We start from the raw sequence: 21,914 nt of genomic DNA, 5'->3' as shown, positions 1-21,914 counted from the left end.
AGCCTGCTTAAAGCATTGGGGTAGGAGCTTACATTCCTACAGACTCACCCAGAGCAAAGGATCTTTGTTTCAGCTATGTCCTTTAATTGGTGTCCAGCGGCATCTTGATGTGGTTACTAGGTTAAGTTCACTTAATCTAGTTATCCGTCTATGTTAACATCTGGGGAAAGGCTTTTTAAGTTGGGATTATGTAGAAACAAGATGTGAAAGCATCAAGTGGACTGTTCATTCACTGATTTGGTCAGCAAATATCTGTTAACCGCATGTGTGTATGCACGTATATGTGGGCTTGGTATTGAGACTATAGAGTCAATCCTGACCTCATGTGAGGTGGCAAACCCAAATCAGAGATGGGTTTGCCAGCACAGAAGCACAGGAACATGTTGTGGGAGAGATGTGAGTACACTCCGGTTGTAACTGTGTATGCACTGGTGGGGGTGGTGATGCTGTTGATTACAGCAGCATGGAAGATTGGCTGCGACTGTGTATCGGGCTCTTTGCTGAGGTGTAAAGTGCAGTGCAACTTTTCATCAGCACCATCTCTGAGCTGAAGCCTTCACAGGCTAAGTGCCCCGAATGAGGCAAGACAGTAAGTAGTAGAGTCTGGGTGTGAACTCGGATCCCAAGCCATCAACTTTATTTAATCAAGGAGAAAACCTTGTCAGTGTCTTGTAGGTTGGCTTTTCCTTCTGTGGCCATCTGCACCACCGCATGTAATGAAGGAAGGGGGAAGCCTGGAGAGCGGTGTGCCTACAGGATGTCCGGTGGGGTGCAGACGGCCCCCGCTGTCCTCTAAGGGGTGTATGGTGGGGATGTAGTCCAGACAGTGACTCTGAGACTGTAATTACACATTTTCTCGGAGTGTCCTTTATACTCAGTGTTTTGCCAACTGTGTTTCTAAAGAGGCTTTCTTATCCTTCTGCCAAGCTCTGCAGAAACTAGCTGCCAGGCTTATTGTCACTCGGGAGGGACTGTCCTCCACAGCAGGCAGCCTCTTTTCCTGCTGCTGTGTGTCACAGCCAGCAGCATCTCCTGTCTGCCTTGCTGTTTTCAGTGGTTTCTGGGGGAGGAAAGAGGTTCTATTTCAGGCCTGTTGGAGGGAAGAGGGACTTCCCCATCTGTTGGAGGCGATCTGTGTGCCTGAAGCCGCTCTCAGAAGTCTCATCTTCACATCCAGCGTGGTGTAGACTACACTGCTCTTATCTTGAATGGCTTTCAAGGATCAAACGTTGGTATTTCTGATAAAAGCCAGGTTGTGATGTAAGAATACTGGCTAGGCAGGTTGGCAAAACCTACTATTCTTGGAGAAAAGGAGAGGCTTGAAAGGAAAGCTGGACCTGCTTTCTCTCAGAGGGAGTCTGTGTGGACCCAGGGCGGCCTTCTCAGGATGAATCACTCTGGGGCTTAAGAAGAAACTCTGACAAGGATGGTCTGCTCCAGGGCTGTGTCTGTGTGTCCTGTTTCAGGGATGGCCCTTGATAGCAGGGTAAGTAGAGAGGTAGTCCTCTGTTCCTAAATTGTGTGCTCCGAGGAGGAAATTCCATGCTTGAAAACTTGAAGGGAAGCAGGCTTTTTTTTTTTTTTGAAAAGCTGTATTTTTAGTCTATTGGATTGTAAGTCCAAAAGCTCTAAGAATAAGGCTAATAACACCCTATTACACCCGGAGTGTACTCACATCTCCTAGAAAAATTGATAGATTGTGAATCCAAGTGTAGAGAGAACTGACTTCAAGTAGAGTTAGACTATTTCCTTCCCATTCCTCATAATAAATTTGATGTAAGACTTTTAAATAAGATATATGTGTATGATATGTAGATATATATGTATTTGCTTATATATATGTTTATATCCTTATTCTGACCCCAGAATTATCCAATTATCTGTTGAAAAACAGTCATCATCATAAAGTTCTGATGTCGGATTTCCAGGAAAAAGAGCATATTATATGCATGACAGGAAAATGACACAGTAGAAAAATGTTTCAGTTGATTATTTATATAAATCCAACATCTGTGTGTTTTTTAAAAAAACTTCCTCATCACTTTTTAAAAAAACTAAAAGCTTTCATCACATAGCTTTTTTTTTTTTCCTATACTTGGTTCTCCCAGGGTTGGAAGAAAGCACAATTTAGTTACAGCAGGCAGTGAAAGCACTTTATTATTTTTTTCCATGAACAAATTAGTTCCATCCCTAATGTCTAGGCTTCTTGGGGGAAAAAAAAAAAAAACTTAAAGGAAACTGCAAATTTATTGTAGAAAACTTTTCACTTTCATTTTGAGCACAGACACTAGTTTTAACTTCAAGTAGTAGCATCCTTTATCGGGTGGTAGAGTTGCTAATATCTATGCATGATGCTAAGTCACTTCAGTCGTGTCTGACTCTGTGTAGCCCTATGGACTGTAGCCTTCCAGGCTCCTTTCTCCATGGGATTCTCCAAGCAAGAATACTGGAGTGGGTTGCCATGCCCTCTTCCAGGGGATCTTCCCGATCCAGGGATTGAACCCGTGTCTCACATCTCCTGCATTGCAGGCGGGTTCTTTACCACTAGCGCCACCCGGGAAGCTAACATTTACAGGCCCACTTAGATATTTTTTGATCCACATGCATGAAATCCGTGGGATCCTGCATATGCGGATCTGCAATAGGTTGAATTGCCTGATGTGGAGCCCATGGACGAAGAGGGCTAACTCTTCGTTGGCCTATTCCTTCCATTTTCTATCCATTCCTTCCCATGTCACCTGAAAGTCCCCTTCATAAAGTTAAGCGCTATGTTTGCATAGCGTTAATCACTTAGTTGTATCTGACTCTTTGTGACCTCAAGGACTGTAGCTCGCCAGGCTCCTCTGTTCATGGGATTTCCCAGGCAAGAATACTGGAGTGGGTTGCCATTTCCTTCTCCAGGGGATCTTCCCGACCCAGGGACTGAACCTGGATCTCCCGCATTGCAGGCAGACTCTTTACCAACTGAGCCGCTGTGTTTGCATAGTCATCACCCAAACCTTTTTCTCCTCCATGCTTTTTGTTCTCTTTGGTTGCCAGCTCCACACGGATTGCTGAGAGAGAACCCCAGAACCCAGAATGGCTTTTCTGCTTTATCTGCTGTCCCACTTCCCAGTGCTTTCCCCATTGTTTTCGATTCCAGGGAGAACTGGGGACAGTTGATGAGCTGTGGAGGAGTTGCCCCCGTTGTGTTTAGGCTTACGAATTAGTTATCGTCATTCAGTGTAGGTGAACACAAGGATACCTGTGGATTTAATATTTTTTAGCTTCTGTATAGATAGAGACAATTTAACAGATGAATTCTTGAGAGAATTATTCTCCAGATGGGTTTCCTACTATTATTACTATTATTCCCGAAAGTATCATTCATCGTCGGGTAGGACAAACAGCTCTTGCTAAGAGTAATACCTTCTTCAGTGAATATTGGAAGTTATCGTTAAAGTGCTGTGAATATGACTTCTCATGAATAATCATCATTTCAATTTAGGAGATTTCAAGCATATGCTTATATGAGCGCTTTTATATGGAGAACACATTCACATCACTAATGCCACTGAATCACAACCACCATCTGAAGTAGGTAATGTTCCCATTTCATAGAAGGGCAGTATTGAAGCTCACAGGGGTGAACTGGGTAGAATCATTTCTCTAGTGGGTGACAGGATTGAGATTCAAACCTAGGTCTTCTGACTCCAAGGTACACCGACCTTCCAGTGCACTGAGCCAGTAAATAAATGGTACTAATGTCATACTGCCATATTGTCAGGCTTCCCAAGTGCTGCTAGTGGCAAAGAACCCTTCTGCTAATGCCGGAGACTTAAAGGACGTGGGTTCGATCCCTGGGTAGGGAAGATCCCCTGGGGGAGGGCATGGCAACCCACTCCAGCATTCCTGCCTGGCGAATTCTATAGATAGAGGAGCCTGGCGGGCAGCAGTCCATAGGGTTGCAAAGAGTTGGTCACAACTAAAGCAGCTTAGCACACACACACACTCTTGCATGCACACAAGTCCATGTTGGTTTGGAGAACAGGATTCAAGTATTTGTCTGCTTTTTGCTGAAGATGTTGACTGTCCCAGATCTGTGTCTAACTCATAGTGACAACATTGTTTCTGTTTTGCTGCTGTTTTAATGTGTATATCTTCCAATTGCCATTCCCACTGTTTTCTTTCTTCTTTTCTCTTCCTCCTACCCTCCCTCCTCTTTGATTTCGCCCTTCCTTTCTTTTTCTTTACTTTCTGTAGATTTACTGAAGTATAATGTTACCACTGTTTCTTAACTTTCTAACAGGGTTTTGGGGGAAAGTTTGGCCCAGTGTTAAGCCAAAATTTATTAATTTCTTGGGCTTTATGTAATACAGTCTTAGAAAAGTTACTCAAACTTTTTTCTTGTTACTGTTCCTTTTACTTGCAGAGAAATCTCTTCAGTGGTAATTTGGGAAATTTTTGAGCAAATAAATCTAAAAAGGAGAAGAGGAGTGGCTTGATATTTGACAGTTTTTACCCCCCCCGTTATCTCTAGATTTTCATATTAATAGGAGGAACCAATGACCATGATCATTGAAAATAATATCTTGTACTTAAGTAATTTTTTTATAGTTTCACACACATCTCATTTAATTTATTTTTAAATTTTATTTATTTATGGCTGTGCTGGGTCTTCATTGCTGTACGGACTCTTTTCTAGTTGTGGTGTACAGGCTTCTCACTGCAGTGGCTTCTCTTCTTGCAGAGCATGGGCTCTAGACACTAGGACTTCCATAGTCGTGGTGCATGGGCTTAGCTGCTCTGTGGCGTGAGAAATCTTCCCAGGCCAGGGACTGAACCCATGTCTCCTGCTTTGGCAGGTGGATTCTCAATCACTGGTCCACCAGAGAAGTCCTCATTTAGCTTCTTTTTGCACTCTCTATGATGAACTTGGCTTGTCTTGTCTTTTCTATTAATAGATGAGGAAATTTTAGGCTCACAAAGAAAAATGTCCTACTCAAGATCATAAAAGAAGCAGGTTCTAGGGTCTGGCCTGGATTCTGACTCTTAGCCCTGTTTTTTCACTCTTGATGTGATTAGGTCAATAACAAGTGATATTTTCCAATGGGATTTGAAAAAATACTTAAAATATCAATTTTTTTATACACTTGCCATGATTTTAAAAGTCTGTTATAAAGCTGTTCAACTTCTTCCTTTCTCTCTTAATCCCTTATGAGATGGAAGGCAACAGCTGTTAGAAGAATGTCAGTGACCACGATAAATAAAGTAAAGCTCTTCACTGAGGGTGAGAAGGAAACGTATTGGCTGAATTCAGTGGAGTGTCAGGATTTTCGGTGATCAGAATAAAGATGCTGGCATATTTTGCCATTGAAGATCTTGCCTCTTCCCCTCCTTTGACTGAGATTTTCCAAGTATATGTGCTAGAAAGGTAATCTCTGTACACGGAATGTTTATTGACTGTGGGAAACGAATTAATGTTTGCTGAGCATGCATTCTGGTGTAGGCTGTGTGCTAGGCATTGTCTGTACTTTAGCTTTTACATAGTCCCATAGATGAGTACCTGAAGTCTCAAGAAATTTAAACATAAGTGGGGAGCTGGTGTTCTTTTATGTCTATAGTATGAGTAAATCCAGATTCTTTGGACTCTACCATCTCTAAATTCTGTGATTGATTTTTTTTACAGATTAACTTTCCTAAAAATACTTTCTTTTCTAACTCCTGGTTAGCCTGGAAGCCAGACAAAAGTATTCAAGCATTCCCTGGAGGTATTTTGGGTTTGATTCCAGACCTGTGCCATAAAACATATATTGCAATAAAGTGAGTCACATGAATTTTTTGGTTTCCCCATCCATGTAAAAGTTTTGTTTACAATATAATGTAGTCAATTAGGTGTGCAATAACACCATGTCTAAAATAAGAAGTACATGCCTTAATTAAAAAATACTTCCCTGGTAGTCTAGTGGTTGAGACTCTGCACATCCACTTCAGAGGGCACAGGTTCAATCCTTGGTTAGGGAACTTTAGATCCCACATGCCATGTGGCACAGCCCAAAAAAAAAAGAAATTCTTGTTAAAACATGCTAACCGTCATCTGAAACTTCAGCAAGTTATAGTAGAAACCTCAGAGATCGCTGACCACAGGGCACCAAACACAATAATGAAAAAGTTTGAAATATTGCAAGGATTACCTAAATGCAACACAGAGACGTGAAGTGACCAAATGCTACTGGAAAATGGCTCCAATAGACTCAATCAATGCAAGGTTACGACTTTCATGGATGTTGTTGTTCAGTCACTAAGTCATGTCCAGCTTTTACGACCCCACGGACTGCAGCACACCAGGCTTCCCTGTCCTTCACCATCTCCTGGAGTTTGCTTCAGTTCATGTCCATTGAGACAGCGATGCCATCCAACCATCTCATCCTCTATCGTCCCCTTCTCCTCCTGCTTTCTGTCTTTCCCAGTATCAGAGTCTTTTTCCAATGAGTCGGCTGTTCACATCAGGTGGCCAAAGTATTGGAGCTTCAGCTTCAGTCCTTCCAATGAATATTCAGGGTTGATTTCCAACCTGAATATTAGGATTAGGATTGACTGATTTGATCTCCTTGCAGGATCAATGCAAGGTTGCCACGTATGTGAATATTGATTTGTAAAGAACCCAATATCTATTAAGTGCAGTAAAGCAATGTGTGATAATATGCCTGTACCAGTTATGATGATATCAGTAAGAAGCCAAAAGAAAAATTTGCTGTAAGTTGACCTGAATATGGACTGTCTAGGGTAGAAGACAGGGTAGGGTCATGAGTAGGGTAGAAGAGTGCCTCTCAACCTTAATATGCGAAAGGATCACCTGGGAATCTTGTTCAAATATTTTCTACATTTATTGATTTCCTATCTACTTGTCCTATTAAATATTAAGAGAGCAGTGTTTAAATATGTGACTGTTCTTGTGAATTGGCCTTTCTTCTTGAAACTATATCAGTTTTTGCTTCATATGTTTGGAAGCATACTTGTTAAGTTTGAATAGATGTTTAGGATTGTTATGTCCTATTGATGAACTGCATATTTTTCATTATGAAATGACTTCCTTTATAGCAGATGATAATTTTTACTCTGAAATCTTTGTCTGTTAGCCTGGTATATCTTTTTCCATCCTTTTTCTTTAAACCTATCTGTGTCTTTATATTAAAGTGCATTTCTTGTAGATAGTATGGATTTTTGGCTCTTGCTTTTATTTTTCCAGTTTGACAGTATCTTTTAATTGGTGTTTTCACACTTAGACCATTTACATTTAATGTAATGACTGATATCATTAATTTTGAGTATGTAATTTTCCTTTTTTTTTTAATTTATCCTTTTATTCTCTTGTTCTGTTTTTCTGCTTTCTCTTGGATTGTTTGAGAATTTTTTTTATGATTCAATTTTCTCTGTTTTGATGGATTATTAGCTCTATCTCTGCTTAGTTATGTTAGTGGTTGCTTTAGGGTGTATAGTATACTTCTTTAATCCTCTACCCTTAAGTGATGTTATTACTACTTTGTGCTAAGTTGCTTCAGTAGTGTCCAACTCTTTGTGACCCTGTGGACTGTAGCCCACTGGGCTCCTCTGTCTAAGGGATCCTCTAGGCAAGAATACCAGAGTGGGTTGCCATGCCCTCCTCTAAGGGATCATCCTGACCCAGGGATTGAACCCTTGTCTCTTCCATTTCCTGCATTGGAAGGTGGGTTCTTTACCACTAGCACAACCTGGGAACTAGCTGTCTACCCTTAAATGATGTTATTACTACGGTACCTGTATTATAAGAACTTTACAGGGAATTCTCTGGCAGTCCAGTGGTTAAGACTCCACACTTCCATTGTAGGAAGTGTGGGTTTGATCCCTGGTTGGGAAACTAAGATCCCAATGTGGTGGGGTGTGGCCAAAAAAAGAAAAAGAAAAGAAACTTGCAATAGTATACTTCCATCTTGGTCGTTGTATTACTTTACTTTCATATATGTAATTAACTCCACATAATTTTATTATTTTTGTTTTAGAAGTCATTTCTCTTTTAAAAAGATTTAAATAATAAGAAAAGAGTCATATATTTACTTAGGTAATTGCTATTTTTAGTGTTCTTCATTCCTTTATGTATATCCATATTTCTACCTGTTGTCATTTTCCTTTTGATTAAAAGGCCTTCCTTTAACATTTTTGTTATGTAGGATTGCTGCTGATGAGTTCTTTACATTATATATCTGATAAGATCCTTATTTGCTGTCATTTGTGGAACATTTCTGAGGGTACAAAATTCTAGATTGAAATTTTTTTCCTTTTGTTTCTTTAAAGATGTTACTTCACTGACTTGTCACTTATGTTATTTTCAACATAAAATCTGATGTCATCCTATCTTTATTCTTTTTTTTTTTTTTTTCGCCCGGTCTCAGTCCGTTCTCAGAACACGCTCCATCACCTAGTTCCCAGAACTCAGATTGCGCAGTGGTCACGTCATCATCGACCAGGGCTCGCAGAGCGGCAGGGGCCACCCTAACCACACCCAAACCTTAGCCTAACTGCCTCCCCCTAACCTCCCAGCCCCCGGGTCCCTGGCCCCATTTCGCCTGACACGTTTTCATAATCCTCTCAGGCTCCGGGCCGGTGGCGCCGCCAGTCACGGGGCCCGATCATATAAGGAAAACACTGCGGCTTCATCCGGGGGCTGCATCGTGGACCCGGGGGCGCCCTGTCCCCTACGCCACTCGCTACACCCACACCTGCAAACTTCCCTGCCCCGCTTCGCGCGCCCGGACCTCCCGGGCGAGTCCAGCAGCCTCCTATCTTTATTCTTCTATGCTGTGTTCTTTTTCCCCTGATTGCTTTTATGTTTTTTTTCTTTATCACTAGTTTTGAGCAATTTATGATGTGCCTTAGTAAAATTTCTTGTGCTTGGAGTTAGTTGAGCTCCTTGTTTCTTTGGGCTTATGTTTTTCTTAGACTTGGAATATTTTTAATCATCATTTTTTCAAATATTTTTTTCTGCCTCTCCTCTGCCATGAGGGTCCAAATTTCATGTATATCAGAATGCTTGAACTGTCTCTACAGCTCATTCATGCTTTGTTCATTTTTTGTAACTTTTTCTTTTCATTTTATATGCTTCTATTACTGTGTCTTCAAATTCACTAATCTTTTCTTTTGCAATGTCTATTCTACCATTAATCTTATCCAGTGTATTTTTCATCTCACACGATGTAAATTTTTATCTCTATGAATTTGATTTGGATTTTATATAGTCATATCTCTATTTAAAATCTTGAATCTCTATCCTTGTCTGGTAATTCTATTATCTATCTTAATTCTGGGTCAGTTTCAATTTTTGATATTTCACCTCATGTGTTGGATTTTCTTGCTTCTTTGCATGCCTAGCATTTTTAAAAATTGGATTCCAGACTTTGTTATTTTCATCTTTTTTGGATTCTGGATATTTTTGTATAACTATAAATATTCTTGAGCTTTTTTTGGGACCATAGCTAAATTAACCGGGGACAAGTGATTCTTCCGCATCTTACTTTTGAGGCTTGGTAGGTGTGAGTGGACAGTGCTCAGTCTTGGGCTACTATTTCCCACTAAAGAGGCAAGATCTTCCTGAGTACTTAATGCCCCTGATTTATGAGATCTTCCAGTCTCTGTCTGGTGGAAACAGGTACTATTTGGCCCGTGTGAGCACTGGGCAGTGATACCTCTAATACTCTCTGGTATTTTCCCCCCAGCCACAGATGGTTTGCCCCCACCGCACCCCCACTCTGTTCAGTTCTCAGCTGAATACCCCAGCGACTTTTTGCAGATTCTGGAGTTTTCTGTCTGTGCAGCTTTCTTCTCTTTCCTACAACTCTATTTGCCTTGGTCTTCCTAAACTCTCAGCTCTGTATCTTCAACTCAACATCTCCTGGGATTTTCTTGGTTTCTATTTCTCTGTGACTTGACCAGGAACTCTCTTAAGGCAATAAGCTGGAATAGTCTCACCTCATTAGCTTCCTGTTGTCTTGTCTCCTGAAAATCATTACTTCCTATATCATATATTTTGCCTGGCTTATTTTCCTTTTTTTCCTTCTCTTCCCGCCCCCCACCCCCCACTTTTTTTTTTGGCAGGGGCAAGGTATGTGTTTATTTTTGGTTGTCTCAGGCAAAGACATAAATCCATTTCCTCTTATTTCATATTGGCCCAACTAGGGACTTTTGATAAAATTCAGGTTCTGTTCTGTAGGTTTCAGCTGGGTCCTCAAACTTTGCATTTCTAAGAAATTTGCAGATGATATTGATGCTCCTGGAAAAAAGACTACTTTGAGTAGCCAGAGTCTCCACCTATTCAGTTGAATGAGTCATGTATATAATTTTAAAATTTCTGATAGTCACATTGAAAAAAATTAAAAAGAAACAGGTAAAATTGACTTTAAAAATATATTTTCTTTACCCCAGTCTTCCCAAAATGTTGTCATTTCTACTTATAAACTATAAAAATATTAATGAGACTTCTTTATTTTATTGTTCTAATTCTTAAAATTTGGTGTATATGTTAGCATTATAGCATAGTTAACTTCAGATACTGTATCTTCATCTGAACTACTTGGCTCTGTGTTTAGATTTAATAAAATTTGTAGTTGAAAAAGTAGATTTGTGTAACCAAGTTTCAGACATATGAAAGTTTTCCAATAACTGAATCTCCTGTCAAAAATACTTTTCCTTTAATATATTTGCTATTCAAATTGACAAAACTGGTTTATCTTTTATAGAAGAATTGATTTTTTTGAAACAGAAACTTGTCAGTTTTAAAGGCTATTCAAATTACGTGAATTTGTTAACTCTCGTGCCAACTTAGAATTACTAACATCAAAATCAAAGGGACATTGTAAAAACTGAAAACCAATGCTAAATTTAACTTATCAATATCAATAAAGTATCATTCAAATTTTCTTGTATGTTGGAGGCAATTTATGTAATGCTTTTGGTTTCAGTCAAATCTTCTGCATATCAGTCCAGGTTATGAAAATGTATGACCATTATTTTTCATTTATGAAAAGTATCAATTTTGATGTATATTCTCACACTTACTAGGTAGGTCATAAATAATCTTTTCCTCGCCATGGAGCTTTAAACTTAGTTTGTTTATATGCAGTGTGATATCTATGAGGAAATATATCATGCTGCAGTTTTTTAATCTTTGTTATTTGTTTACAGAAAACTGTGAACTGTTTAACTATACAGCGAATCTTTGTAAAACTCTTCCATGACTCAATCAAAGATCACTGGCAGAGAATACATTGTCATTAAATTCATTGTCATGTATTTGTTTCAGCAGTTCTTTGGTGGTAATTCATAGCATTTATATGCCTATACAGAACAATTTTAACAATATCCATGATGGTTTTTGTAGGCTGTGCTTTAGAAAGCCAGCTGAAAATTATCATACAGTAGAATGAAGTACTAAGAGAAATACCAGTCTCTTACTATAAAAGTCTAGTAAGTGTCGATTTTTGACCCAACATAGCAAGAGTACTGTGTCATGATAGAAAACTTTTGTTTTCATATCTAGCCGAAATCCTTCTTTGCAGATGTAAAAGATTCAAAAGTATCTTCACCATGAGTTCAATTTTCTCAGTCAATGAACTGGCAACATTTCTTATGAATTTCAAAGTCTTTGGAGACAAAACATACCCAAAGTCCTAACTGAGTGGTGTCTCTGATACTGCATAATTCATCTAAAGCTAATTACTTGTGCTTTTCAAATTTTAAATTTTTATATTGCTAGAAATATCAAAGGGGGAGTTATTTGGTTGCTAATTAAAAGTCACCTTTTCAACACTGTCTTTTTACCTGTTCTTCATAATTTTCTAACAACATTTCCATAAATAAATAATTTATTTTACCATCTCTCCATCTAAAAATGTTCCTTTACTTTTGTTTTTATTCAAGAATCCAAGATGTTTTATACCTGGGTGTAGTTACAAGCTCAAATTTTGCTAAAAGTCATTAAATTTTTTTTCTTGGTCATTTAATTATGATTTTGGCTGATTCCTTTGTTTCTGTTGGAAGGGCACTGAGCATCAAATGTACTGCCTTTGCTAAACTTGTCTCTTAGTATGGTCTGCTTTTTTATCTTTATTTTTAAAATGCAATAAATAGCTTTTTCAATTTGTTCTGCCCCAGCAAATTGCAGTTGTCTTTATTTTTATTTATTTTTTAATTGCAGTACAGTTGATTTACAATATTGTGTTAGTTTCTAGTGGACAGGAAAGTGATTCAGCCATATTCATATTCTTTTCCAGATTCTTTTCCATTATCGGTTATTACAAGATATTGAATATACTTCCTTGAGCTATATAGTAGGACCTTGTTATTTGTTTTATATATAGTAGTGTGTATCTGTTAATCCCATCCTCCTAACTTACCCCCTCCTCTTTGCCTTTGATAACCATAAATTTGTTTTCTATGTCTGTGAGTCTGTTTCTGTTTTATAAATATGTTCATTTGTATCATAGTTTAGATTTCACATATACGTGATATCATATGGTATTTGTCTTTCTCACCTATTTCACGTAATATCATCATCTCTAGGTCCATCATGTTGCTTCAGATGGCTTTATAACCAGCAAGGACCCACTGTATAGCACATGGAACTTGTTCAATGTTATGTGGCAGCCTGGATGGGAGGGGAGTTTGGGGGAGAATGGATACATGTATAAGTTTGGCTGAGTCCCTTCACTATTCTCCTGAAACCATCACAACTTTGTTAATCAGCTATACACCCACACAAAATAAAGTTAAAAGGAACAAAAAAAAGCTCTCATACTCCTCCCCCGACCACCCTCCCCCCAAAAAAGGAACACTATGATGCTTTTCCAGTGTCTTCAGGAAAACTGGAGACCTGGTCTGAACTATAGACCATGCCTCTGTGTTGGGTGTTCAGATTCATAAGCATATTAAATAATCAGTTCCTTTAAGCCAGCAGTTTCTAAGCTCTGTGAACATGGACCCTCTCCCACTTTGTGGAGGATTTCCCTTAAACATATTAGAGCATCTTGCAGCTCATGGTTTGGGAAACACTGGGCTAACTATCTCAAGGGTCTGCAAAATACAGCCTGCAGGCCATATTGGGCTTGCCACCTATTTGTGTAAATAAAGTTTTCTTGGCACACAGTCACTGTCGCTGATTGACAGATGTCTGTTGGGACAGACGGGCAGAGTTGTGCATTTGGTGGAGACCCATATAGCTCACAATGCCTAAAATATTTACCATCTGGTTATTTGCAGAAAAAGTTTGCTAACTTCTACACAAACCTCGAAGTGATTCATGAACATGGTTTAAAAAAGTCAGATGGTAGAGAAACACTAATAACGAAAAACAAGAGTCTTACTTTCCAGAGGCAATGCAGTTTTGATGGTTCCTGTTAATTCTTTTAGTGGTTATTACTTCTATAACCAATAATACATTTACTGAGCTATCTTGGATGTATCTGCTGTGAGTTTTATCTACTGACACTGCTGTGATTGAGGGAGCCCACACATGCACACAGAGGCAGGCATAACTTAGTTTTGTCACTATATGAATTCCTTTGTAAATTACCTTTGCAATTTAGCATTTAATATTCACAAATCTCTATACCTTGTTCCATCTACTTTCTACCTCTTAAGTGCCACGTTTTGTGAGATGAGGATCCTAAACACCACTGCCCTTTCATCTGCCTTTCTTTTCCCCTTGTCTTTAAACTTTTCCCTGTGTTGTCTTTACCTTTGCAGTGTTGAGGTGTTGATAATGTTTGCCTTCTCTAGCTGGCAGTAAGTATTTCCTAAGCTTTGTCCATAGCTTGAGTTTGACGGTTAATATAGATACTGCCTGTGGCAGAGCAAGTAGTGTGCTGTGACTACACATCCTTCCTCTGATTCTAATTTGCAACTGTAGAATTGCTTGAAGGAGACAATTTCTAATGTCATTTACAAATAGGTTCATTCTGTTAAATTCCACCTATCACTGAAAATCATGGCACATCTGGACTATGTCTTTCTTGCATTTTGTTTGTGGCCTATATTTTTCCTTATTGGTCTTTTTACTTATTGAGGGAAGGCTCAGGTCTCCTTTCCCATACCCTTCCCAGCCTCTAGCTTCTAACTCATTTGTCTGTTGTTTGGAATCAATGCCTTTTTCTAGAAGATGTCCTATGTAGCCCACTCTCTGATGTTCTCATTGCTTCCTGGCCCTGCACCTGCTAGCTTTCCTTAAATTCCACACTCTGATCTACCATTTGTGTATGCTCCATTTCCCCCTTTCTTATTTTTTACTCTTATGTTGGCATATAATCTCATATAGCTTCCTTGGATTGAAATAAACTTCCTGAGTCTTACATATTTGAAAATGTTCTTCACTATGATTGGTGTGAATTTATAGGTTTGAAATAAATTTTTCTCTTGGTATTAAAATCTTGCCCCTTTATGGCTGATTTGAAAAGCCATTTACCAGTCTGATTTTTTTTTTTTTTTAATCCCTTTAACCGACTTTTTTCCCTTTTGGAAGCTCTTGGAGTTTCTCTCTTTCTCTTATTCCTCATTATCCTGCAATTTCACAGTGATTTCGTGGTGACATGTCTGAGAATCTTTTCTCCTTTACTGTGTTTGATAGTCAGTGGGTGTATCAGCCAGGTTGGGTTCAGGAGACAAAAGTCACACAAAAATTTGGATAGGAAAGGTTTAAAGAATTTCCGACTAGTAGCAGGGGATTACCTCTGTAGTTAGCAGGTGATTAGCTACAAAGGGGAAAAGGGTACCGTAAGGCCTACAGGGATGGCAGATGCAGGGAGCAGCCACTACCTCTGGGGCTGAGACAGGATGAAATTTGGAAGCGGGTGCCCCTCATTCACCCTAGGAGCTGAGAGTCCTAGCCCCTTGGAGAGGGCATGGCTCTGTGACCCGCTGTGCCAGAGCAGCGGGGTGAGGTACTGTGACCCAAGGGGGTGATGGACCTTGTTAGGAGGCCCCCACCAGCACCCACAGGACCTGCCAGGACCCTAGAGGTCCTCACTGAGCAGCACTCAGAGGCTTGCCGCTGCTGCACCGCTCTGGGTGTCTGCCAGACTGGCTAGGGAGCACCTGCAAGGGATCTCATATCTGCTGGGGAGAACCACCCCAAAGCTGCTGCGTGCTGCTGGCCTGTGAGCACTCAGGAGTCAGCTGGCAAGAACACATCCAGCTGGAAAGTCCTTCCTTGTGTCCCACCTCTCCAGCCCCCTAACAAAGCTCGGCCCAATGGCAGCTGGCAGAGAGAGACGTTTTCCACATCCAGGTCCAGGATCAGGAAGGGAGGAATGGAGGGAGGATTGAGCACTGAGAGGCAGGATAGTGACTACCGGCACAGTTTTCAAGTCTGAAGACTCCTGTCTCCCTCTAGCACTGGGAAATTTTCTTAAGTTATTTCTTTGATAATTTCTTCTTCTTTTTACCCCCCGCCCCCCTTTTCTGGAGTTTTTAGAATGGCTATTCATCATATGTTGGACTTCCTGGATTTAGTGTTCTTTTTTTTTCCCCCTTAATTTTTCATTTCGTATGCTTTTGCTTTGTGTCCTTGGAGATTTCCATAATTTTATCCTCAGACTCATCTGTTGAAATTTTCATTTGGTATTCCTTACTTAAAAATTTCACTAGTTCTTTTTCTTTATTTTCAGATTGTAAATTTTTCTAAGCATTTTGCATTCTTCTCTTAAAAGAATTAATAGTTGCATGCTCTTATAGTTGCGTTCATTGTCTCAAAGAGGTGTCAAAATCTTTTATTTCCTGATAATTCCTTTTTTCACTAATGTAAGTTTATACATTTTGAGAAGAAAGATGTTTTTATCATCATTTAGTGGGTCAGACTGAGTTTAAATTGCAGCCCTGATATATACTTGCTATGTGTGTCTGTATGTATGTATAAATGTGTTTACTATATATGACTTTACTAAATCTTAATTTCCTCATTTATAAAGTGGGGATGCTAATAGTACCAATCTCAGAGGTTCTATGAGAGTAAATGAGATAATGCCTGAAAAGTTTAGCACAGTGGCTTTGACTGTTATTATTTGTAAATGTGTGTGTTGTAAATATGACACTTTATTTTAAGCTGGCTAGGGTCCATTTACTTATTATGTAAAGAGCACTTCTTATCTATAAAATACCGTTTCTTTGGTTCTTTACTACAGCTGCTCTTACTGACTTTATTATTAGCACTACTTCCATGAATATCTTCAAACAAGCAAGCATAGTAATTAGCAGAAATTAGTTTAGGGCAAAATTAATGGCATGTTTTTTGAAGACATTTGAAGTTTCCTTTCTTATTTTTCTTTTGACTTTTTAAATGTTGAAAATATTTAAGTCTCCAGAAAAGTGGGAAGAGCAGTTTAATGAATCTCACATGCTTTTCACCTAGATTTATCAATGGTTATTCACACACATGTTTTTTCCCTCACTCAATCATAAGTTGCAAGCATCACAAATTTTATCCGTAAATAAATACATCAGGCGTTTCCTATGAATTTGACAGTCTCCTCATAACCACAATGCCATCATCACATTGAAGAAAATTACACTTCAATATTATCTGATACACAGTTCCTTTAAAACTTTCTTCCAGTTGTCCCCCCAACAAATATTTATCCCTTCTGCCCCTGGGCCACCCACATCCGACTAGAGTTCATGCATTTTTTTTTTAAAGGGGAGTCATAGTTGCTGCTTTAGTCTCTTTTAGGAGAATAGTGACATTGCCATTTTTTATTTTTCATGAAACTGTCTTTTATCTCCCCAAATTCTAGACGCATAGTCACAACAAACGTTCTACCTTCTGGGTTTGTCTCATTGTTTCCTAATAATGAGATTCAGGTTGGATACCAACCCAAAAGTGATGTTTTATGTTCATTTAATCACAACAGGAGACAGATAATTAGCTTAAACCATTTCAGACCACCGAAAGCTTGATCACTGAGGTGAAAACCATCTGATCACTCCATTTTTAAAGGGACAATATAATAAGATTCACTTTGTATTCTCACTGCTGCTAGTTTGGAATCAGACATTTCTCTATGGCGCCTGGTTCCTTTTGGGGGAGTGCAGTCAGAAGTTAAGATCTGGGTGCCATGGATGCTGTTTACGGATGTGGTGTCCCAGGGTCTCGGCTTCCTCACCGGACAGAGCAGGGAAGTAAATTTAAGAAAAAGTTACTTCATACTTATATGCTCCCATTCAAATCCTCCTTCACAGGGTCCCTTCTCACTTTTCTCTAATTCCATGTTTGTGTCTCCCTTCTTCCACATTGAAAGCCTGGGTTCCCAACAGGAAGTTTGTATTTATTCTTTTGCTTTATGCCACCTGCAACACACATAAGAGAGTACAGTAAGTCCCCCTACCTACCAATGAGTTCTGTTCTGAGAGTGCATTCTTAAATCCGATTTGTTGGCTAAGTCCAACAAAGTCAGCCTGGGTACCCAACTAAAACAATCAGCTATTATAACACTGCACTGTCATAGGTTTATAATACTTTTCACACATATAATATATAAAAAACGAACACAAAAATAAAGGAAACATATTTAACCCTACATAGTACACTACCCTGTGAACTTCCAGATGTTCAAGCTGGATTTAGAAAAGGCAGAGGAACCAGAGATCAAATTGCCAACATCCATTGGATCCTCAAAAAAGCAAGAGAGTTCCAGAAAAAATATCTACTTCTGCTTTATTGACTGTGCCAAAGCCTTTGGCTGTGTGGACCACAACAAACTGTGGAAAATTCTTCAAGAGATGGGAATACCAGACCACCTGACCTGCCTCTTGAGAAATCTGTATGCAGGTCAGGAAGCAACAAAACTGGACATGGGACAACAGACTGGTTCCAAATAGGGAAAGGAGTACGTCAAGCCTGTGCATTGTCACCCTGCTTATTTAACTTCTATGCAGAGTACATCATAGAAACACTGGGCTGGATGAAGCACAAGCTGGAATCTAGATTGCTGGGATAAAAATCAATAACCTCAGATATGCAGATGACACCACTCTTATGGCAGAAAGTGAAGAAGAGCTGAAGAGCCTCTTGATGGAAGTGAAAGAGAAGAGTGAAAAAGTTGGCTTAAAACTCAATATTCAGAAAACTAAGATCATGGCATCTGATCCCATCACTTCATGGCAAATAGATGGGGAAACAGTGGAAACAGTGGCTGACTTTATTCTTTTAGGCTCGAGAATCACTGAAGATGGTGAGTGCAGCCATGAAATTAAAATACGCTTACTCCTTGGAAGAAAAATTATGACCAACCTAGATAGCATATTAAAAAGCAGAGTCATTACTTTGCCAACAAAGGTCTGTCTAGTCAAAGCTATGATTTTTCCAGTAGTCATGTATGGATGTGAGAGTTAGACTATAAAGAAAGCTGAGCGCCAAAGAATTGATGCTTTCAAACTGTGATGTTGGAGAAGACTCTTGAGAGTCCATGGGGTCGCAAAGAGTTGGACACGACTGAGTGACTGAACTGAACAGTACCTTGTAAAGTATAGTAGTACTTTCAGTACCTACAAAAGTACAGTACAACAGCTGACATCCAGGAGCTGGCATCGAGTGAATAGGCAAGATGAGTTACTGACTGAAGGAAGGAGAGGAGGTGGGAGATGGTGGAGCTGAAGGGTCATCAGTGGTAGGAGACAGTGATAGGAGACAGAGGGCGAGATGCAATTTCACTCACACCTGACGTTGATGGCACAGGTTCTCGTTTTTTGCTGAATTCAGTGCTATCTGCCATCTTGAAAAAAACGATCCAGTGATATCTGGGTAGTAGCTCTTTTTCTTTTCTCATCATGGATGACACATAGCACTGGATTGTGTCCTGAATGGCTGCAGCAACCTTGTGTATCATTCTACGTTCAGGTTTTGTGCCTCCAAAATCAGAAGTGCCTCGTTAAGTACAGACAGTCCCCTTGCTATTTAAGTGTCGTGAGTCTCTTTAGTTCTTCAGTTATTTCCTCCGCTTGTCTCTCTTCGTCCTTTTTCTGAGTACGTTCACATCTTTGAAAGTTTGCAACTTGAAGGCTCGTATCTGCAGGGGACTTACTGCACGTGAATTCCAACACTGATGGCCCTGCCAGCAGCAAACTACCAAGTAAGAGGCATGATTTCCTGCAGCTCTTTTCTATCACTGGAAGATTCCTGTTCAGAGTATACAGTCAAAGCACTCTGGTTCAGTTACTCCAGTTTATTTCCTTTGTTCTTTGTTAGAATTTTAAACTGTCGCATATTCTTCTTCTTAGGCAACTATGGGCTAAGTTCTCTCATTTCTTTATGATTTTGTTTATAAATGCTTCAGATGTTTACAGGTTAAGTTATAGTGTAAGCTTTTGGTAGATTGTGTCAGTGGGCACGTTTATTCATTTTCTCAAGGGATGCTGTGTTATTCATTAAGCAGGCCTTGTGTGAAGGTGTTAGTCACTTAATCATGTCCAACTCTTCTGCTACCCCATGGACTGTAGCACGCCATGCTCCTCTGTCCATGGAATTTTCCAGGCCAGCATACTGGAGTAGGTAGCCATTGCCTTCTCCAGAGGATCTTCCTGACCCAGGGATTGAACCTGGGTCTCCTACATTGGCAGGTGGATTCTTACCGTCTGAGCCCCAAGGAAACCCTAATCAGACCTTAGTTAGTTACAGTGCAGTAGGCCTGTTACACCTGTAATAGTCTCTAGAGGTGGAGGGGAAGCAATGGGTGTAAAATTAATAAGTTTTGAGTTCTCATTCAAACTTCAGTGTGTATTATTTAGTCAACAAATACAGTCTGAGACACAACCAGAGCAGGTTGCAGGTAAGCTGTAAGTTTTCAAGTTTGGTATGGTGATTTTCTGTTAAATTGCGTCTCCTTTATTTCTATTTTAACCCTAATATGTGATAAGAATTATATCTAAGAATTAAACCTATAAGATTCAAGAAGGCATACCCTTACAGTAGAACAAAAAATAAAATGCAGATTTCCAGTTATACCTTGAATTCGATAATGTTGGGAGAGTCTTTGCCTGAAATGGAATAGAACTCTAGCTTTTTTGTAAAGGGAAAGTTACCCAGAATGTGTTAGGTCAAACTTAGAAGTTTACGTGTTTGGGTGTGAGAATTTATAGGTTTTTTTTTTGGTTTTTTTTTGGCATTGTCACATGGCTGACTAGGGATCAAACCCACACCGGCTGCAGCAGGAGCTCAGAGTCTTAACCACTGGACCGCCAGGGAAGTCCCCAGTGATTATTCTTTTAAAATTAGATTTTCAAAGGAGAGGGGTTGGAAGGAATTGGGAAATTGGGATTGATACATGTATAACATTGATACTGTGTATAAAATAGATAACTTATCGGAACACACTATAGCACAGAGAACCCTCCTTAAAGCTCTTTGGTGAGCTGAATGGGAAGGAAATCCAAAAGGGAGGAGGTGTATGTGTATGTATGGCTGATTCACTTTGCTGTTCAGCAGAAACTAACATTGTAAAGCAGCGATTCTCCAATAAAATTTTTAGAAAAGAAGAAATGAGCTATGGTCATGAAAAAATAAGTAAATAAAATTAGATTTTTTTCATCTAATAACAAACGATCACACTGTAATCTGTTTCCTGTTGCTGCTGTAACAAATTACTACCGGCTTAAAGGCTTCAATGAGACCGATTTATTCTTTAACAGTCCCAGAGGTCAGAAATCCAATGAGTTTTATAGGGATAAAATCAAGTATTAGCAGGGCCAGTTCCTCCTGGAGGCTTCTCCCAGGGGGATTCTGTTTCCTTGTCTTTTTCAGCATCTAGTGTCTGCTTGCATGCCTTGGCTCATCCCTGCATTCCTTCCCCCATTTGAAAGTACATCACTCCAATCTGTGTCCATCCTCCTGTTGCCTTTTCTTCTGTAGTTAATGTCCCTCTGCCTCTTCCTGTAAGGACACTCACTGGTGATTACCTTGGACCTATCCAGATAAGGCAGGATAATTTCCCCATGTTAGGTGACCTTCACAGCTTCCAGGGCTTACGACATGAATTTCTTTTTGGGGGGCTGGAGGAGCATTATTCAGTTTACCATAGACTCGATTTCCCTTCTGACCATGAATATTCCTGCAGCCTATGTTACCTTTGACTGCACTGCAGATCTTTTTGGGGAAGCTGCAATTTAAAGGATAAATAACCCTCCCCCCATATTTTCCTTTACCAGTATTCAGGGAGAAAGAACTTCTCACACTCCATGGTTTCTCTTTCATGCATTCAAGGAATAATTGTGAAGCCCTCATTTCTACTCTCCTGATATTTCAGAAGGTATTAACGTATTTAAAATTGGCATCACATCGACATGGTTTCAACAGAACCACTGCAAGCATCTCGGTTTAGGTATAAAACCAGTGTGTAAGTAAGGGGTAGTTTTTTTTTTTAATTTTATTTTTTATTGGAGGATAATTATAATATTGGGATGTTTCTGTCATATATCAAAATAAATCAGCCACAGGTATACCCATGTCCCCTCCCTCTTAAACCTCCCTCCTCATCCCACCTAAGTGAGGTGTAATTTTTAAAGATGTCTTCCTTAAATACGTTAAAAATTAAAGTAGCACCTCCTTTAAGACTGCTGAGAGGTACCTGCTCATGTCTCTGGTCTTGGAGGCTTGAGTCACTGTGTGTTATCTTTGATGATGGGGAAAATGAATCAGTTACTTGAATGACCAGGGAGGGATACAGTCCTCTTTCCTCTTCCAATATTTTTCTTTTTGGCTGCACTGGGTCTTGGTTGCAGCACATAGGCTTCCCTTACTGTGATATGGGCTTAGTTGCCACGGGGCATGTGGGATCTTGGTTCCCCAAGGGACTGAACCCATGTCCCCTGCATTGGCAGGCAGATTCTTAACCACTGGACCACCAGGGATGCCCTGTTTCAGTCCT

The 21,914-nt window shown here is 39.6% G+C and overlaps 1 protein-coding gene and 2 non-coding genes across 4 annotated transcripts in view; 1 reads left to right on the top strand and 2 right to left on the bottom strand.

Annotated features, from left to right (window-relative positions):
- Nucleotides 1-21,914, top strand: part of SVIL (supervillin) — a 255,524-nt gene that overhangs the window by 9,559 nt on the left and 224,051 nt on the right. The window lies entirely within an intron of this gene.
- On the bottom strand, nt 8,400-8,482 carry LOC122449047. Its single transcript, XR_006271865.1, has one exon.
- Nucleotides 8,558-8,700, bottom strand: LOC122449062. The gene has a single exon (XR_006271879.1).

This window comes from Cervus canadensis, chromosome 10, assembly GCF_019320065.1.
Source record: "Cervus canadensis isolate Bull #8, Minnesota chromosome 10, ASM1932006v1, whole genome shotgun sequence".
NCBI classification, from domain to species: domain Eukaryota; kingdom Metazoa; phylum Chordata; class Mammalia; order Artiodactyla; family Cervidae; genus Cervus; species Cervus canadensis.
This window is presented reverse-complemented; position numbering and strand designations above follow the sequence as displayed.